Genomic DNA, 19,205 nt, shown 5'->3' with positions numbered 1-19,205 from the left:
TATTATTCGATTATAATTATTTGAAATTTTGAAAATTTGAAAAATCGAAAAAAATTCTCGAATTTTTGAATTAAAATTTTTTCCCCGCAACAATTTTTTATACAACACTAGGATAATTTCAGAACGCTGAAATTTTTTCAATTTAACGAATTTTTTTATTCACCCAAAAAAAGGGGGAAATGATATATCGAAATGAAACTCGAAGGATTGATTTCACCTGCTTCGTGGAAAAAAAAAGAAAAAAAAAATTATTCCACAATTTCTTCACACATAGAACGGATTATTATCGTCGGTCGTTGATGAACAACGACAAGTTGATTGACAACTTATTAATTGAATGTAAAGTGCGCGAAGGCTTCTGAGCGGTTGCCTCTTTATGCTTATGGAGGTAATTAATTTATACGCTGTCGTAAACAATATAACGTTCAAATATGCTTTTTTTATAGCCATATATGCACGAGCCCAATATCTGAAAAGGAATCAATTGTAATGACACGAAGCAAATAGGAATAATAATGGTCGAGACAAACAAGCAGGGAAAACAGTTAAAAAATTGTGGAAAGAGGGACGTGTAAATATCTCGGCGCAAAGCTTTAAAAATCATTAAAAAGATTTCATTGTTCAACGTTCATGTAAAGTTAAAGCTATAAATCATCGATTTATAGCTGCGTGTATATATATGTGTGTGTACAAACGAATTTTTTCCAAAGTGTTTTCACGTTTACATTAACTTAAAGAGGTTTGTGAAAAACCTGTAACAATTCTTTCGATCAAATGTTAATGTAATTTTTCAAAAAAAATTTCGTACGCATAGATAAAGTTTGAAACAAATGCAAAAAGATACGGTAAGAATAATAAAATATATTTTGTAACGAAAAAATAAATGTGAATGATAGAATTAAAAACTAATTCAAATTTTTACTTATTTTTAATTTATTTCCAATAAATAATTGAATATTATAATATTTCTTAAAACGATTAATTAGTTCCATATTTAAATTATGTTAATCGAAATTCAGAATTAATACAGAAAAAGAATATATTATCTAAATTTATTAAATAAAAATTAAATATATAAATTTCTTAGCATCACTAAATGTTGTCATTGAAATTACGAAACTATTCCAATATAAATTTTTTCAAAGCGATTATTAAATAAATCATACTACAAGAATATATTGCGTTATTGGACAACTGTTGCAATTTTCAATATGGCGTGCCTTGTTTGAAAAAGATTTGGCAATTGGCAATAAATATATATATATATATATATATATATATGTCTCCAATATCGATTTCAATAACACAAACGATTTGGCAACAGTGTATCATAGCAGCGCGTGAATTGAAAAATTGATATATTATATATGAACTTTACTTCGATCTGCTCTGTACTTTAATTTAAATCCACGCGATTCAAAAAGCGAAAAAGATCTATCTCAAGAGTTTTGGAACAACGAGTAATAACAATCCAGTAGAGATCGACCGACTGGAATGGTAAATTTCAACGGAAGTTTTTCCAGCGTTGTCACCAGGATTGGGAACAACGCAATTACGATTGCAGGTGTAAAAGTTTCTACGAAGGAATTATTTCAAGAATAATAATATATATTTTTCAGAAAGAAAATATTCTATATTTTTACAACGCTGTTACTTTTTTAGATTGCCACGTAATAATTTTCACGCGTTCAAATATTTTTATGACCCACTGTATTTCATTAGTCACGAATTCTGAACAAAATTGCCCATTTTGTTCTATCGTAGAAAAATATGGATGAAATATGGAAAAGAAAAGAGAGAGAGAAAAAAAGTACTTTATTTTTTTACGTTAAATCTACAATTACTATCTTATCCTACCGTCGAATTTAAAATTCCATGAACTGTCAGAACTCAGAAATGAAAAATAAAAAAAATAATTTAAATATCTTTTTTCATTAAGAATTATTGAAACATTTCCAAAAAAAAAAATCAGAAACTATAAACAACAATCTCGACAACAAGAGTACGATCAGCACACATAGATTGCTTAAACTCTGAAGAAATTAAACGTACGAAAAGCCAAAGACTGCGCGAAATTCTGGAATTTCTTCCTCTCTCTCTATCTCTTTCTCTCTCTCTCTCTGTTGCCGTGACGACCAATATTCTCGAACGAAGGGCGAAATCAGTCGGAACGTTTACGGCTGCGTTCGATCATTAATCAACGGGAATCTTGGCAAGGGGATCCCCACGCGAAGAGCAACGCGATCATTTCAAGTTTCACGTTCACAGCCTCACCTTCGCCTAGGAACGATAAAACTGTCGGATCGGCGCGTTATTATAAGCCCCGCGCCTTGATTGAATCATTGCGAGGTGTCTGGGAATGATCCGGCTGAAATAAACGGCGACGAAACGACGTTTCGTGTAAATCTCGTGCGTGGAAACAAGTCGTCCGATGATCCGCGAGAAATAATTAATAGGAGAGTCCGTCCGCGTAGGATCTTGTCTACCGGCTCGGTCGAAGTCGTGGCCCCCACTCCGCGACGAGAAAATAATTTCTAGCCGACAACGGAGGAGAGAAGGAGAGGGGAGGGAAGGGAAGAGGGGGTTCTTGAAGTTGCGACTGAAGTTGCGGCGAAACGCTACGTATTTAACCGCGACATCTGCGACTAAGTTCAGTTTGCTCTCCGTTCGGCGAACGAACGAACCACCTAACGGATTCGAAATACGACGACAAGTCGTATTTGTACGCGTGAAATTTTATTAGCGGTTTATTATCCGGGCCTCTACAGAGAAGACTGTTACTCATTCGCGATGAAAGTGAACCGGTCGAGACTATTTTGTTATCTCTTGCGAAATAACAGAGCGAAAAAGGTTATAATTGTTGGTAAAGAAGTTGAATTTGGAAAGAAGTTCAATATTTTTCTTCGTGAAAAGTTTCATTTCGTATTTATTGAGAAATAATACGATATAAATGGATTCTCTTGGTTATTTTTCTCTTCGTGCAAATCGATCCTCTTCTCGAAAATTTGAAGTTGATAATTAAAAGGAGAGGAGATGAATTTTTGTAAATAATATAAATTTGTGTTATTTTTAAATATTTGTACGTATATTAATATCAAAGTAAAAAAAAAGTCAATAATAAAATAATAAGTTTTTAATGCGAATTTTTTACCATCATAGATCGGTTCTAATTCATAATCGACTACTTTTGTGTAGAAAACAGAGTATGAGAAAAAAATAGTTTTGCGTCATTGAGAGTAAAACAATGATTAATTATATTAATATATTTATAATTCGACACAGAAATTGTTACATAAACGATTATATACATATGCATATGATACACATGCAATGTTAGAAACATGTACTTGATACTTGTACACTTGACCTATTAATAATCATATACGATTGTTTTAACAATTTTCACAGCAATGGAATAAAAATTGAAATAAAAAAAAATCGTAATAAAATGATACACAACAAAAGTGAGGAAAAGAAAAATTTTCAGAAAATTGCTGCGTATTAATTAAATAATAATTTTTTACTTTATTTTAGAATCTCCGCCTAAAAGAAAATTTTATTCATTATTCGAATTCCTTCGCCAACGTTATTAATTTTTAACCTCTCTTGATCGTAAAAATTTTTCTAGCCACTGGCTAGGGATTTTTAATAGGGATCGGGGTCAAAATTTATTATTAATACAGTAAATCGATTTCTAAAAATTCGTTAAACCACTTTTCATTTTATTATCGAGGATAGTTGCATAGATTACATTCCGTTGTATAAAAATTGCTCTTATTATTTTCTTATCAATTTTCTATAAATGGCAACGAATAGTTTAGTTGTTCAACAACTAAATCACGATTCGATATAAAACGCAATCTCGCAACTTTGCGAGAAAGTTGCATCCTCTGAGGCGAGTTTAAATATCAGGAATATTTAACGAAAACTGTCGCATCGATGCAGGGGAAAAATATCGAAAAATTTAATCAGCACAGCTGTGATAATAATTATTAACATTACTTAAAAAAAAAAAACAACTAAAAATTAATAATTTTGCTGAACATCGACGATTAAAATTTTAAAAAATCTGATATCAAATGAAAAGTGTTATTAAACATCGTATTTATATTTATTTATTAAATTGCAATTTTAATAGAATTTTTTTTTAATTTTAATAGAAAATTTAATTTCGTTCGGAAAGAAGATTTCCATTTCTTGCTTCCTCACTTTTCGTTTCATGAAATGATATAAAGGGTGTCCCAAAATTAACGCAAGAAAAGAAAGTTTTTAGTCTTTAGATATTTATTTTGAATCATAAAGTACATAGAATAAAGTTATTTATCAGGCAAATGACTCTCGGCTGTCAAACTGTTCTTTTTTCAGGGTTGCCAACTTAATACAAGAAATGGCGGCAAATTCAAATCTTGCGTTAATTTTGGGACTAAATTTAATAATATATTTATAATTTATACAATAAAATATAATAAATATGAAATTTATAAATTATTTTTCTCTTATTCACGTAGAAAAATCGATCATTTCCATTGAACTGAATCGAACACGTATAAAAAAAGAGAACTCAATTTCAAGAAAACTTTCGTCACTCGGAGAAACGGTTAACTCGAGCGAAAAACGGATTATTGTGGCGAGGCTGTGTTGAAACCGCGACGCGTGTCGTAATTTCCATTGGAGATCGATTGTGTTAACAAAATATCCGCCGCTGTGTCAACAAAAGTGAAAGAATCGAAAGTTTTCCAAAGTTTCCAAAGGATGGGATTTAAAATAAGATAAAAGAAACGCGATGACGCGAATACATTACAGCATGACTGTGTAATATATCGAACGACGAAATTCTAAATAAATGAATCGCTCTCTTAACAATAGATGAAAGTAGAAATTACATTGAATTACGTTAGATTCCGTTTCTATTGGGAATCGATCATGCTCGACCGACGTCACAGATCGACAATCACGAATATTTCGAGCATAGAAAATTTATCGAGGCGAGTTTAATTATATTGTTACGAGATAATTTGGAATAATTTTCATATGTATTCTACTGTCATTTGCTTTTATCGAAATAAATGTAAAAATTTGGTTAAGAAATGAGCGATAATTAATTTAGAAAAAAGGTATTGGAATTCATAGTCTTTCTAACTTTCAATTGTTACGAGCAAATCTAAAAGTGATATCTTTTTCTAGAAATGAAATAATTGAAATAGAAAATAAACTTGAATTGTAAATTAATATACAAATATTATAAGAAAATTATATTCATTAATTTTTAAATTCAATTATGAAATAAACATTCGATAATAATTTTTAGATTAATTCATGGAAAATTAATTTTTAATTCGATAAATTTTAATTTAAGAAGAATTAATTTATTATTAATGGGATTTAATTTTTATAAATTTATTTTATTAAATAATAAGATTGGATTTTTTAAATTATCATTTTTGTATAAAAAGTTTGTCGAATTTTTCTTTTTTTTTTATACATCGTCACGCGTTGTAAGTTTTCAAAAAAAAAGATTATCTAATTGAAGAATTAAAGTTCCTCTAATTTGAACGTTCGAACATGCGATTTGAACAACATGGCGCGCCATCGCATTATTCCTCTCGTTTCATATCAAGACGAGTAGGAAGAGGGAGTGGAAATTCTTGGCCACCACGCTCTCCTCAATTTCAGACAAACCGTTTCATACGTCAAATCAGTGTTAGAGCTTTGATAGATGGTCGTGATATATAGATATTTGTTCTTTCGTGTTCTTAATACTCGTGATGAACGATAAGGAAATGTATTATTGCTTCTAACCGTTAATTATTAGATAAATAACTTATTAAATATCATTTATTGGTTGAAAATATTAAGATCATTCCCATATCTTTCGTTACAAGAAAAGATATTTTTGACATTCAACATTTACATACAATTATGCAAATCGAAATTTCAATTTAATAATAACGAATTTTATTTATGTATTATTTTTTATACGTTGTATCGAGTATACAATAAATAAAATTATTATTCATTATCGGTTATTGAATTAATGATACTTGTAACTCGTTTGTCACGTTTTCTCAAGGCTTTCCACTTTTTCTCGTAGATTTTTGCTTTTCTCAAATGATCCTACATTACGATTTTCATGTACGATTTTTCATGATTCATAATTTTTTTAAATAGAATCGAGCGAGTTTGCTTTCCGATTCATTATACCTTGAACTATAAAAATATTGTAGATAACTGAAGAATTGTCACTTTAACATCAATTTGCTACCAAACAATTATTGTGAATATTATACAGAAATAGAATAAGAATATATAGATACGCTCCTATAATTTTCTCAAACTCAGAATTAATTTGGAATTTTATTTTTCAAATTTTGTTTTTCAATTTCACTCTTATCGTATCAAAACAGCAGAAACAGTTTTAAAACGTTTTCTTTTCATCATAGTGGAAATATCTAAACGCGTTCCAAGCTTTCCACTCTTCTGCTAATCGAGCAGAAGATTAGATTTGAGAAATTGTTTGAATTGGGAATAAATATACGAAGGCATGAAAACAGTGAAATGAAAACATTGCAAAAGGACGAAACCATATATACGCTCGGGCAACGTGAATTTACCGCAGGAGATTGCTTCAACGGTTTCGGCTATTACGTGGCTTAAGTTGAAACCGGTGTAAATTTTAATGGGATCATAACGCGACGAGCAAAACGGTCAAACTTTTTCTATCGTCCAGTTAGTCGACGAGTTTATAATATCGACCAACTTTTCTCGTTCCATATTAATAACAAATGAATATAACATGCTGTGCCACGTTATATTAAACGAAAATTGTATCAATATCTGGATGAAAGAGGATTAATAAAAATTCTATTTTTCTTTAATTTATTAAGACGTTTAAATATATATAATGTTTTCATAGAATGCGTTCATTGATTTAATTTGGAATCAATTTCTTAAAACAGAAACGTAGAGCAAAAACATACGCGAATTATTAAGTTATGAGCATTTATTACTATTAAGTTCGCGTTAGATGAAGCGAGATGGAAATAACATTATTTTTAACCTGCATAAAGTTGAATAAATTACTTGTCACTCGATAAATGAAGTAATCGTTGTTTTTGTAGATTTATGAACTTTCATGATTCTATATATTTATTATTTTTGTTTGATTTTAATATTGTTGATTTTAATAGTGGTAAGTGGTTGGAATAATTTATTTATATCCAACTTAAAGTAATAAATGGGAACAGCTTGTTAAAGAAGAGGATTTATTTTAGAAAAAAAAAAGAAATATCACTTTAATCCTCTTTAAAAATCTTATTATATATATAACAAGGAAATTTTCTATCGGTTTAGCAATAAGAAAAATAAATAGCTGGGAAAATTTTTGATCCTGGTATAAAAATAATTTGAAAAAAGCTCGTGAATTTCTTTGTCATAAAATCCACAAAAAATTTTATGAGAATATTATTTTAGATCAAACTTAGTTAAATATAATATGATAGGAGACTTGATATATAATTGAATATTTCGTTTTCATTATAAACATGAAAATCTTATTATTTAAATCTTTGTTTCTGTTCTGAATTAAAATTTATAACTAATTCTTGATTAGATATTGGATTAAATAATGGCGATAAATTCCACGTGTGAAAATATAATTTCATTATCCTTAAATCCTTTTTTTTTTTTCCAGAAAATCGAGATTGAACAAAAGTAACTTTCAAGAGAAAAAAATTTATTTCACAATTTTACCGATAATTCATTCGTTGTTTAATCAGAGCACACTCTCACTTTCCTTTGTGTACTTGATAATTTTTTTCAGGATTTAATTTAATCGATTTAATTGAAAAGTGTGAAATAAAGAAACAAATTTCACTCCATTTTTTTTCGACTTATTATTTCGCGTAAAATTATTATAGAATCATCTTTCTTAATATTTCTAGATGGATATTAAGAAGGGAATATCCAAACCAAACAAATCAAAGTTAGAAAGGAAGAATTTAGAGGATGTCGATAATGCAATTTATGGACAGAATTAGAAGAGACGCGTTTGAAAAATCCATTAAGATGAACTCAATCGATTTCCGATTCAAGGAAATCCGAGGAAGGGAAGAATACTTTTCATGCTTTGAAAATTTTTTTTAAAAAATTCGATTTCAGATTAGCAATCGAATAAACAAATTTTATTTTCTTTATCGAAGAATCATTCTCGTTAAATGATGAATAATCTGCATATCGAATAGATTTTAAATAATATATTTTAAATAAATATAATAAATATAATAAATAATATATTTTAAATAATAGATTTTAAATATATTTATTATAAATAAATTTCGAATTTTGAATAAAGGATAAAATTTAAACATGAATTGATCTTGACAAAATGATTGTTATATTTTTGATTTTTATTTTCTTCCAATAATTGTTCAAACAATTCTTATTTACATATATTAAGCGTATATATAATTTAAGATAAAATAAACAAGGTGAAAAACAGAAAAAATTCAATTCTTATCTCTGCAATTAAAAAATTGGAGGATTTTAGAAAAGAGAAAAATTGGGGAATTTAGAATTAAGATTATTATTAATTTAGACAAAATATATTACATTTTTTAAAAAATAATTACTTGTAAAAAATCCGAAAACTTATGGAAAAGTAATTGAAAATTTGTAATTGAAAAACTTTGGATGAAAAACAGAAAAAATTCGATTCTTATCACTGCAATTAAAAAATTAGAGAAAAATTGGGGAATTTAAAATTAAGAGTATTATTAATTTAGAAAAAATATATTACACTTTTTAAAAAATTACTTGTAAAAAATCCGAAAACTTATGGAAAAGTAATTGAAAATTTGTAATTGAAAAAACTTTGGATGAAAAACAGAAAAAATTCGATTCTTATCACTGCAATTAAAAAATTAGAGAAAAATTGGGGAATTTAGAATTAAGATTATTATTAATTTAGAAAAAATATATTATATTACACTTTTTAAAAAATAATTACTTGTAAAAAATCCGAAAACTTATAGAAAAGTAATTGAAAATTTGTAATTGAAAAACTTTGAATGAAAAACAGAAAAAATTCGATTCTTATCACTGCAATTAAAAAATTAGAGAAAAATTGGGGAATTTAAAATTAAGATGATTATTAATTTAGAAAAAATATATTACACTTTTTAAAAAATTACTTGTAAAAAATCCGAAAACTTATGGAAAAGTAATTGAAAATTTGTAATTGAAAAACTTTGGATGAAAAACAGAAAAAATTCGATTCTTATCACTGCAATTAAAAAATCAGAGAAAATTGGGGAATTATTAAGATTATTATTATTAATTTAGAAAAAATATATTACACTTTTTAAAAAATAATTACTTGTAAAAAATTCGAAAACTTATGGAAAAGTAATTGAAAAACTTTGGATTAGAGAATGCTATTTTATTGAAAAAAATCACTGAAGAAACGAGACTTTTAACATAAAAAATACGTGTAGAACGATGATATATATTAAACGAAAATAACGATGTCTTTTATGAAAAAAAAAAAACCTGGAAGGAAACCTGTTCAAAGTTTGCTCATGATTATTGAAGAAATATAATTTTCAACGATGAAGATAGGTAAGTAGTGGAATTATTATTTTTACGACTCGAGAAAAGAAGAAAAATACATTTTAGATGATATTGTAACGGTACTGAATGAAAATTAAAATGAAATTATATAAATAACCGTGAATATATCGAATTAACGGAAACATGATTTGATGCGGTTTATATTGAAATAAAAATATTATTAATAAATAAATAAATAAATATTTTTCAGATGTTGTACCATGCTGTGCATAATAAAATCGATCCAATGATTTTTTTATTTTAAAAAAAGAAAAAAAGATTATTAAAAATTGATTTCTATTAGAATGGAAACGAACGAAACATAACCTAAAATAATTTCGAAACGTTTATTAGATATCGTTTATATGTAAAAGTTTCTTAGTTAAATATTTATTAATTTTTTTAATCCCTTATCAATATCGTGTTATTTTTTATTCTGAATCAAAATCTCATATTTAACATAATTTTTTTAAAAATATTTTTAACGTCGTAAAGATATAAATAAATAAATGAGTATACAACACATAAGATGTATACGTTTATTTCGTGCCCAATTTAAAGCTTATTATCAGTCTCATTAATCACAAGATATATCCAATATGTAATAAATATGTAAAACGTGTAATTTCTTCTTTTAATTATAATAAGAAATATATTTAAGTGCAACAAGTATCCCATTTTATTCAGCGCTATAATAATTAGAGATAGTAAGATAATCTATACTTTTAACCACTTATACGAATTTAAAGAATTTTATATATATATATATATATATATATATATATATATTTCAATATATATATATATATATTTCAGGTTATAATATGAATCATATTATACCTGCAAACAAATTCTTAATTTAAGAATTAATGCAATTTCATTTTCAGCTTACATGAGAACAAGTCGTTAAGATAGCGAGGCCTCGACGATCTTCAGCGATTCAAGTTCAAGGTTTCTCTCGTGCAGTACACTCATCGTGATCCTCGGCTATGTCACCGGAAATCCACGTGCTCCTGGGAAATTATACAGGCATACTTCCTCATGTTATTGTATCACTTGATTCAGATTTAATTCTCTCCGCTCTTCTTGCTTTTTCAACAATCAATACGTGTCAAAACGAATAATCGATGAATTAACCTCGTCCAACAATAAATTAACCTCGATGGATGTCTGCTCCCTCGAGAGAGAGAGAGAGAGAGAGAGAGAGAGAGAGAGAGAGAGAGAACCGTTATGGACTTAACGATATGATGAATTATCGTTAAGAAAACATCATACTGGAGGGGAAAAAACGTTAAACGAAACGGAAGGAGGATTCGATCAATGGTTTGTCGATCAATTTTCGGCAATATGATACCAGTGACCTAATTTGCTCGGATAAAACTATCTCTCGATAATCTCTCGTTCGATGTTTCTAAATGCTTTCTATATGTTTTCAAAGATAAATTTACTAGAAACCGTGTGATCGATAAATAAGGTAGGTTGAAAAAAATAGAGCAAAATCCGTCAACTTTTCGTAACGATTTAGATATAAAATTTGCCTATTGTTCGGAAATCCTATCTTGCGTTTTTTCCTCCGTTGGCTTTTTATTTCCCACGGACGAGAGACAGGAAGAGCGGAAGAGAATAGAGAACGAGCAGATAAACAAGCAAAAACAAGAAAAAAATCGAAGACCAACGAGACGCATTATGCGGAAATCTGTGGAACAGTATTGTGACACTGCGGCGATTAAAAAAACGATTTCTTATCGAATGAATTTCAATAGAGTATCTTTCGATAGAGTTTTTAAGGCAATTACCCATTTTCATAAATCGTGTAACGCAAATTATCGATCAAACCGCACGAACGGTTACATCCAAGTTTTTACAATAAGGAAAATATAATAAACGAAACAGTATAATCGTTGATTCGAAATCCATTATCGATTATACGAATCTGCTCGATCAATTTAAAAGTCGACGATTTTGCTTGCAGTGGCAACAAAGAGGAAAAAAAGGAAAAAAAAAAACTTTCGAAATACTTTGTATGAAAATAAGAAGCAAAGTAGTATCGGTTTTCCTCGACCGCGGGAAAAGTTTTTCCTCGACTCGTTTTGGATTATCGATTCGACTCTTTTATTCGCGACTTTCGAGAGAGCAACAGAAAAAGACTAATTTACGTCGATTTAGGTCGCGGCATATCGATCGATTCGTAATTCTTCTGATCAACAGAGTAATAGACCGGTATTATCCGTGTAATCGTCTCCTTTGCCAGAATATTTCGCGTGTCCCGCCTTCGCCTGCCGTTGGAATTATTGATTCTGGCACTAAACCGAACCTCGATGGTCTTCAATTTCCTTTTTCCGGGTGAAGGACGAAATTTAGAGATCCATTGGCAGGCATAAGTAGACACGGTGACGTCTACGCGAGGTCGATATTTCTTTATTTCAATCTCGGGATGATAAATGAAAATTCGCATTTTTAACATTTTGCCAGGAGGAATATGAAACCATATCAGTAAGAATTTCCATCGGTATTGACAAGTGACACTGACAAATATATATGATCAAATAACCTAACCTTCAAATTCTATCACGAATGAATCGATCTTGCAAGAAACGTTCCCCCAAAAAATTCCTAAAATATATTTCAATATATTCATTTCGCCCTTCACGCGTCTGACTCCGTCACGAATAATCACCTCATTTCGTAATAATAAGTTCAACAAGTCACTATCTATAGGGAGATTGTTCGACGTTTCACCACTCACATGGATAAACGAACCGTTCCAACTGGAAACGAAAGCACAAATCGAATCCGGCGAGGAGCGCGTTGAAGTACGACGAAAGTCACGCGACGAGCAAGCAAAGCAAGCAAGCAAGTTTTGTCTTTGAACAAGGGAAACCCGCAAACGAACACACGCGCGAACGTACGCTTTGCGACTGAGTTTGATATCCTCCTAGAGGATAGCCCGCGGAGAGGAGAGCTCTACCCCCACTCGGGTTGGTTAGGAGAACGCATCGATGGACAGGCGAAGGGTGCACGGGTGAAAGAGGGGGTGTACTCGGCCTCTCTATAAACTGACATAACGGTAGTGCGCATGCGTCCAATGATCGTGTGCACGCTTTACCCGCAAAGTGGCAACCGGTGGCACCGATGCCACCGGCCACCTCCACGTCTATTTACGTTGACGACGCACCGTGTCACACGTTGATCGGACCGGCCGGGAACGAACCACTTGCACACACCACGCCGCATCATCCTCGAGGACGAGCAACCCCCCTCGTTAACGACCGACGCTCTATTCTTCATCGTGCTTCGGTATATATTCCTTTTTTTGTCCTCTTTTCTTCTTCTTTTCTACGTTCATTTCATAAATCGATTCACACTTTACCGACTGGGCCTCGTTTCGTTCCAGTTCATATCAAGTATGTATGTATATTTTCTTACTTTTGTAATTAAGTAAGATTTTTTTCGATTGATAAAATAAATTTTTTTAGAAATTTGCTTTCTTTTTTTTATATACGATACGTGATGCTTTAGTCGCGCATTAATATTTTTTTTTTATCGTTAAAAAGACTAATGACTAAAGTAGTACTGGCGTAACATTGTAACACGATCGAAATAGAATTTATTGTGTTAAACTTGGAGTCGTTTTGTGCTCGTAACGAATCGAGCGTTATTAAGTTTGAAATTATACGCGATTTTTCGTATTTTAAAATTATTATAATATCAGGATAATATTTTATAATATAACAAAAGTATAAATCGATATAATATAATAATAACGATGAAAAAATTCTATGGATATGAAAATTTTAGAAATAACTATAACGTTTAAAAACTTAATTTGAATTTTAACCAAATTTAGTATGAAGAAAGATATAAAACAGTTTATATTTATGTACTTTAGCAAAATTTAAATTATAATAATTTTTTAAACTTAATTTTGTATCCAATTGTCTTGATATTCTTTAAAGGATAGAAAGACGTATCGATTAGTTTCGTTTAAAAAAAGATAGACGTTACTTACTTGATATATTCGAAATGAATTCACTTTCAATGAATATACAAGCATTTGCATTATTCAAAACAAATTTATTTTTATCCAATAAAATTCCTTCTTCATTTTCTAACCATTTTATTTCAGAAATACAATTCGAATCTTGCACACATCGTAACATGTACAACAATGTACAATAAGAGTTTTTAATAGATTGAAATTCGAAAATAAACCGTATAAATATTGCCTAATAAATTTTCTCATATATGTCACTTATTCGTTTATTTTCACACCGATATAAGCAAACGATAATTCAGAAATTGTTGTTGAGAGTTTAACTCACAAAGATATTCTGTTAAGATTAAGTTACTTCATTGCTGAAACAATTCATTTTTACGACTATCATAACATACTCTGTGTAATAATCTTCCTTCATTATTAATACAACTTAGATATACCATAATAACAGCTTCATAAACGGTAGTTTTTATAAATTTATTTATCTTATTTTATGTTCTCAAATTGTACAAAAAAAAAAAGCCAATATTTATCTACACGCGAAATAAATTATTGCGGTATAAAGTAAGTCGTAATTCAAAAACAGTGTCACATACCACGGTGTTCATATATTTATGGAAGATTGATTCTTTAACTCGAAACAGGTACAAAAATAATATCAGTCTCACTTTCTTTCCATCTGGCTTCGTCTATCAAATTGCTCGTAACTTGATAAACGAGTTAACTTAAACCGATTATAATATGTTCAATTTTTATTTAATTTACTTTAACCTCTTAGAATCGATCCTTCGTGCATCGACATCCGAAAAATTTCCAAAAATTTTAAAGAAACACTTTAATACAAATTGCACAATTGCGTAATTCTCATTTCTTTTCAGAACCGCATCGCGAGCCACAATTATTGCACCCTGTTTCATAATTCCCCCTCTCCTTAAAAAGATCACTTTAAAAGAGTCTAGTCTGGTAGCCGGCGTGGTGGGGGAAGGCTTGTGCGCCAAAGCTCACGGAAGAACGGGCGCGTATATCGGCACGTCCCGAGCTACAAAACCGCGACACGAGGCAACGAATTAATCGTCGTAGCGAACGGGCCATTCGATAAACAAGAAACACGATGTAGAACAGCACTCTAAGCTCCCGAGAGAGCGGGGAAAATTTAAGGTAACGTTAGCCCGCAAATTTAAGGCGACCGCATCGCCGTCTCGCTAACTATACCCGGTGTGTCGGTGTGCGTATTTATGGGAAGGATGCATCGTCACGTTAATCGAACCATACCGCGAGCCGATACACGCGCCCGGCCAGTCTTTACTTGTCGAGTAACGAGCTAACTGCGCCTCGCGCTTCCACGATTCTTTTCTCGCTGCGCCTCGATCGATAAATGAATCGATCGGTAAATATGTATACATATGTATGAAATTGTGAAAAATTTGAGATCGTTCTGTGAATTAGTGATCTTTAAGGCACGAATATATATATTTGAGAAGTATAATCAGTAGATTTATACTATAGAAGATTGTAAGAAGATACTTGTTAATCTTTTCTCTGAAACGTGTTTAAAACAGTCAAAGTTATCGACCATGCTCGCAAAGAGGTATTGAACGAAACTAAACGATCGAACCAAATCTTTTTAATTTCAAAAGGAGGGGGGGGCCAGAATCGAAGTGTGAAAGATTTTGAAGAAGAAGAAGGGGGGGAAAAGAGACGGATTGGAAGCAGCGACGTTAAATTTACCGCAAATAGGCTCGTTACAAGCGTGTGTAACCTAACTTATTTAATATAACGCAATAGTGAGATATTGCATTCCAACGCGCGCTGCCTGAACTACGTGGGTGGAACATTCCGTTGGTATTGATTCGCTATGATTCCAGAACATCTCGGGAAACTGGCAAACTAGTATGGAAAATGCACGAGGTAACGATATGTTCCGTGGAAAATTATTATCGACCATAAAAGCGTATAAGTACAATGTTGTACACGGCCGGTCGTTTCAAAAGGATCCTCCTCCTCGTCCGTTCACGGAGGAGGAATGGAGAATGGTATATCGGTATTTCTTTGTGCATTTATTCGACTATATATATATATACTTTTACATACGAAATTAAATAAAAATAGGTCGACTACGACGAATAGTAATTATTTGATCGGGTACATTAATGAAATTGCCAGATAATACTCCTCCTCCCTATTTTGATCCTATTGATGATTGAAACGATGCCGTATCCAATTGCAAATGTTGTGCGATACACGCGCATAAATCACTCCGCTTATTGACATTCGGTAACCGGATCGATAAAGCAGTTACGCAAACGGGAGCCTAGGAGCGAAATAAACGCATCGGTTAAAAGATATTTCGCATACTTTATAATTGCGTGTGATACGGGCTTTGTTTAAATATCGTTTCTTTCGATATATTGCGTACATGCGATGAATAAAATCGGTTTGAGAGTAAAGAGAGTTAAATAACAATGAGTAATTTCGATCAAAATTGATAAATGTAAATTTGTGTGTAAAATGTGATTATTATTATTTAAATAGAAATTAAAATTGAAATTATATATTCCTTAACGAATTTTAATTTTGGAAATAATTATTCGCTTATTATATCGCGAATATCTTTTCAAATTATTTAATTCATTCTGAAACGAATCTTATTTCACAGAAGCATAATCTTTGATAAGTTAATAATCTACATGATCTATAAATCGTGTAATCTATAAATTTAATGATCTACGAATTGAAAATATAGAAATGAGACATATGTATGTGATTAGAAGAAAAGGAAAATGAAATGCAAATGTTGCTAATAATATATGTAAATAATTTAACAAAACTTAAACAAGAAATAAATGGATAAGTAGATATTTGTAACTGAGTTTGATTTTTTATAAATCTTTTTTCTTTTTTAGATAAAATTTTCTAAAAATATGTCAATAATTTTATTAATAAAATATATTTTAAAAGCTTCGACAAGAGTTAGAGATAAGAATAAAAATAATAAACAAATAATTCATATCTGAATTTATTAGACGTATAGCAAAAAAAAAAGAGAATAATTATAATAGAAATGTTATAAAAAAATTTTTTTCCAAAATTATTTACCATAAAGTTACACAAAGTTTATCACAATTTCATAACATTATACTGTGAATGGATTAATAAATCCATTCATGAATTACAATATTACATAAAATGATAATAAACGTACACGTGATTTTTTTATCGATGCATAATAGAAAATTTAGAATCACCTCTAACGATTTTTCTCGAAAGATATTACGTCACGTTTCGTAAATTATCGTCGTAAAATTCGATTCAATCGTTTTTTTCCTTTCCTTTGACAATTCTTGTCAATTTTAATATCCACACTTTATGACAATTTAAATTATAAATTAAATTTTAAAGAGAGAGAGAAAACTAAGTATTATCATCTTTATTACGCTATTCTAAAATAATTATCTTATCCGCGATATTTATTTTATTTTTATATTCCATTCGACGAATAAAGCAATTTGTCAAAGTATGTTAAACGAGACAATTAATAAATTATTTTACGCGCGAGTTTAATCGATATCGCAACACGTGGTTTACACGGCTTGTTACCATCGATCACCGAAAATTCTTCCAACTGTATATATATATATATTTCCAACTGGCGGAAAATAATTTGTCACGGCTCACGAATACGAATTTCGCGGTCACGCCTATAATCTAATTCCATTACGCGTAGTACGCTTTCTGTCTGGCGATTCTGCGGTTTCGAAAGTACGAAAAACGGATATCTTTTATTTATCGAACGATTCTTCCGATTTTTGCAGATCGAAGAACCGATATATCCGTGATATAATGGAATGGTAATTTTTTTTAATGTCTTCGATTGGATCCGTTTCGAAAAGGATTTGAATCGATATATTTTATCGAAATTGTTATTCGAGATATTAATTTAAAAATTTCGAATTTACGTAGATGTTAAATTTATTTGAGATTGAAAATGTGTATTTTGATCAGGAGTGAAAATAAATATTTTTTATTTTTTTTTTAACGAAGTATTTCTTTGGAATATTATATTTCAAAATTATATTTCAAAAACTACTTGGAAATGAGCACTTTATTGGAATAAAAAATATTTTAAACAAGAAATCATTAACTTTAATATGCATTAATATAGAAATTATAATATTAATTATATATATATTAAATTATAATATATATATATATATATATATATATATATTCATCTGGAAGAAAATTTTTTCTCAATCTGAAAAATAAATTATTATTATTGTTATTATTGTTATTTTCTCAATCTGAAAAAATAAATTATTATTATTGTTATTATGATTCAATTGAACGAAAGATAAAATGGTGGATTTTATTGAATCTATTGAAGTTTTAACAGCTTGAAACAAAAACCTAAACAGAGTCACAGCCAGCCCTGTAATTTCTAAAAAAATTAGAACCACTCACAATTTTCAATTTCTCTTTTTCTGGTAAATTTTATCAATTATTTCACGCCTGTATATTAAAAAATATATATTAAGAAACGTTTGAAAAATAATCGAAGAAAAAAACGTATAATATCGAATATTTAATGACAAAAATCGAAAGAATTAGTGACAGATCGATTTTTCTTCCGAAATTCCTGTCGAAGATTAATAAAAATTAGAAGATTCTCAAGAACATCAAAGAGAATATAATATATGGTGTCTCCATGGTTCTAATTTTAGTTCCTAATATCTTGCGAGATCCATTTGATTTCATTCCCACGAGGGCACACATCTCCTTTATGCAAAAGACTTCTTATGTAGGTTACCGTTGATGGAAATCTCATCCTCAGATGGTGTATCAGAAGCGTGGATTTTTGTTAAAAAAAAAAAAAAAGTCTGCAACGCGATATTGTTGCCCGCATCCATTGTACAAAAGTGTGGACAATGTTACTAGGCGATACTATAAATCTAACACGTGTTTGTAGAGGATATCCATTGATCTAGTCGATCACTTTCTTTTCTTTCTCTTTGAATTTGAGACGAAATACAGAAAAAATATATATATATAGAGCGAGAATAATATTAGAAATTAAATATTTAATATTAAACATATATTAATAATATTAAACAAATATTTAATATAATATAAATATAATAAATATAATATAAGAAATACAGAAAAAATATATATATATAGAGCGAGGATAATATAGAAATTAAATATTTAATATAATAAATATAATAAATATAATATAAGAAATACAGAAAAAATATATATATATATATATATATATATATATATAGAGCGAGGATAATATTAGAAATTAAATATTTAATATTATACATTATTAATATTAAACATATATTAATAATATTAAACAAATATTTAATATAATAAATATAATAAATATAATATAAGAAATACAGAAAAGAAATATATATATAGAATGAGGATAATATAGAAATTAAATATTTAATATTATACATTGTTAATATTAAACATATATTAATAATATTAAACAAATATTTAATATAATAAATATAATATAAGAAATACAGAAAAAATATATATATATATATATATATATATATATATAGAGCGAGGATAATATTAGAAATTA

The 19,205-nt window shown here is 29.4% G+C and overlaps 1 protein-coding gene across 1 annotated transcript in view; it reads right to left on the bottom strand.

Moving 5' to 3' along the window:
* The window catches only part of LOC100578236 (RNA-binding protein Musashi homolog 2), a 126,093-nt gene extending 113,190 nt beyond the window's left edge, over positions 1–12,903 (bottom strand). Inside the window, exons 1-2 of the mRNA XM_026441767.1 lie at positions 12,284–12,903; positions 10,499–10,619 (exon numbers count right to left, since the gene is read on the bottom strand). The gene's annotated coding sequence lies outside the window, so the exon portion shown is untranslated. The remainder of the gene's footprint in view (positions 1–10,498; positions 10,620–12,283) is intronic.
* Positions 12,904–19,205: the final 6,302 nt, after the last annotated feature.

The sequence above is a fragment of the Apis mellifera genome, linkage group LG7 (genome assembly GCF_003254395.2).
Source record: "Apis mellifera strain DH4 linkage group LG7, Amel_HAv3.1, whole genome shotgun sequence".
In the NCBI taxonomy this organism is placed as follows: domain Eukaryota; kingdom Metazoa; phylum Arthropoda; class Insecta; order Hymenoptera; family Apidae; genus Apis; species Apis mellifera.
Note: the sequence above shows the minus strand (reverse complement) of the source record. Positions and strands in the feature narration are given on the sequence as shown.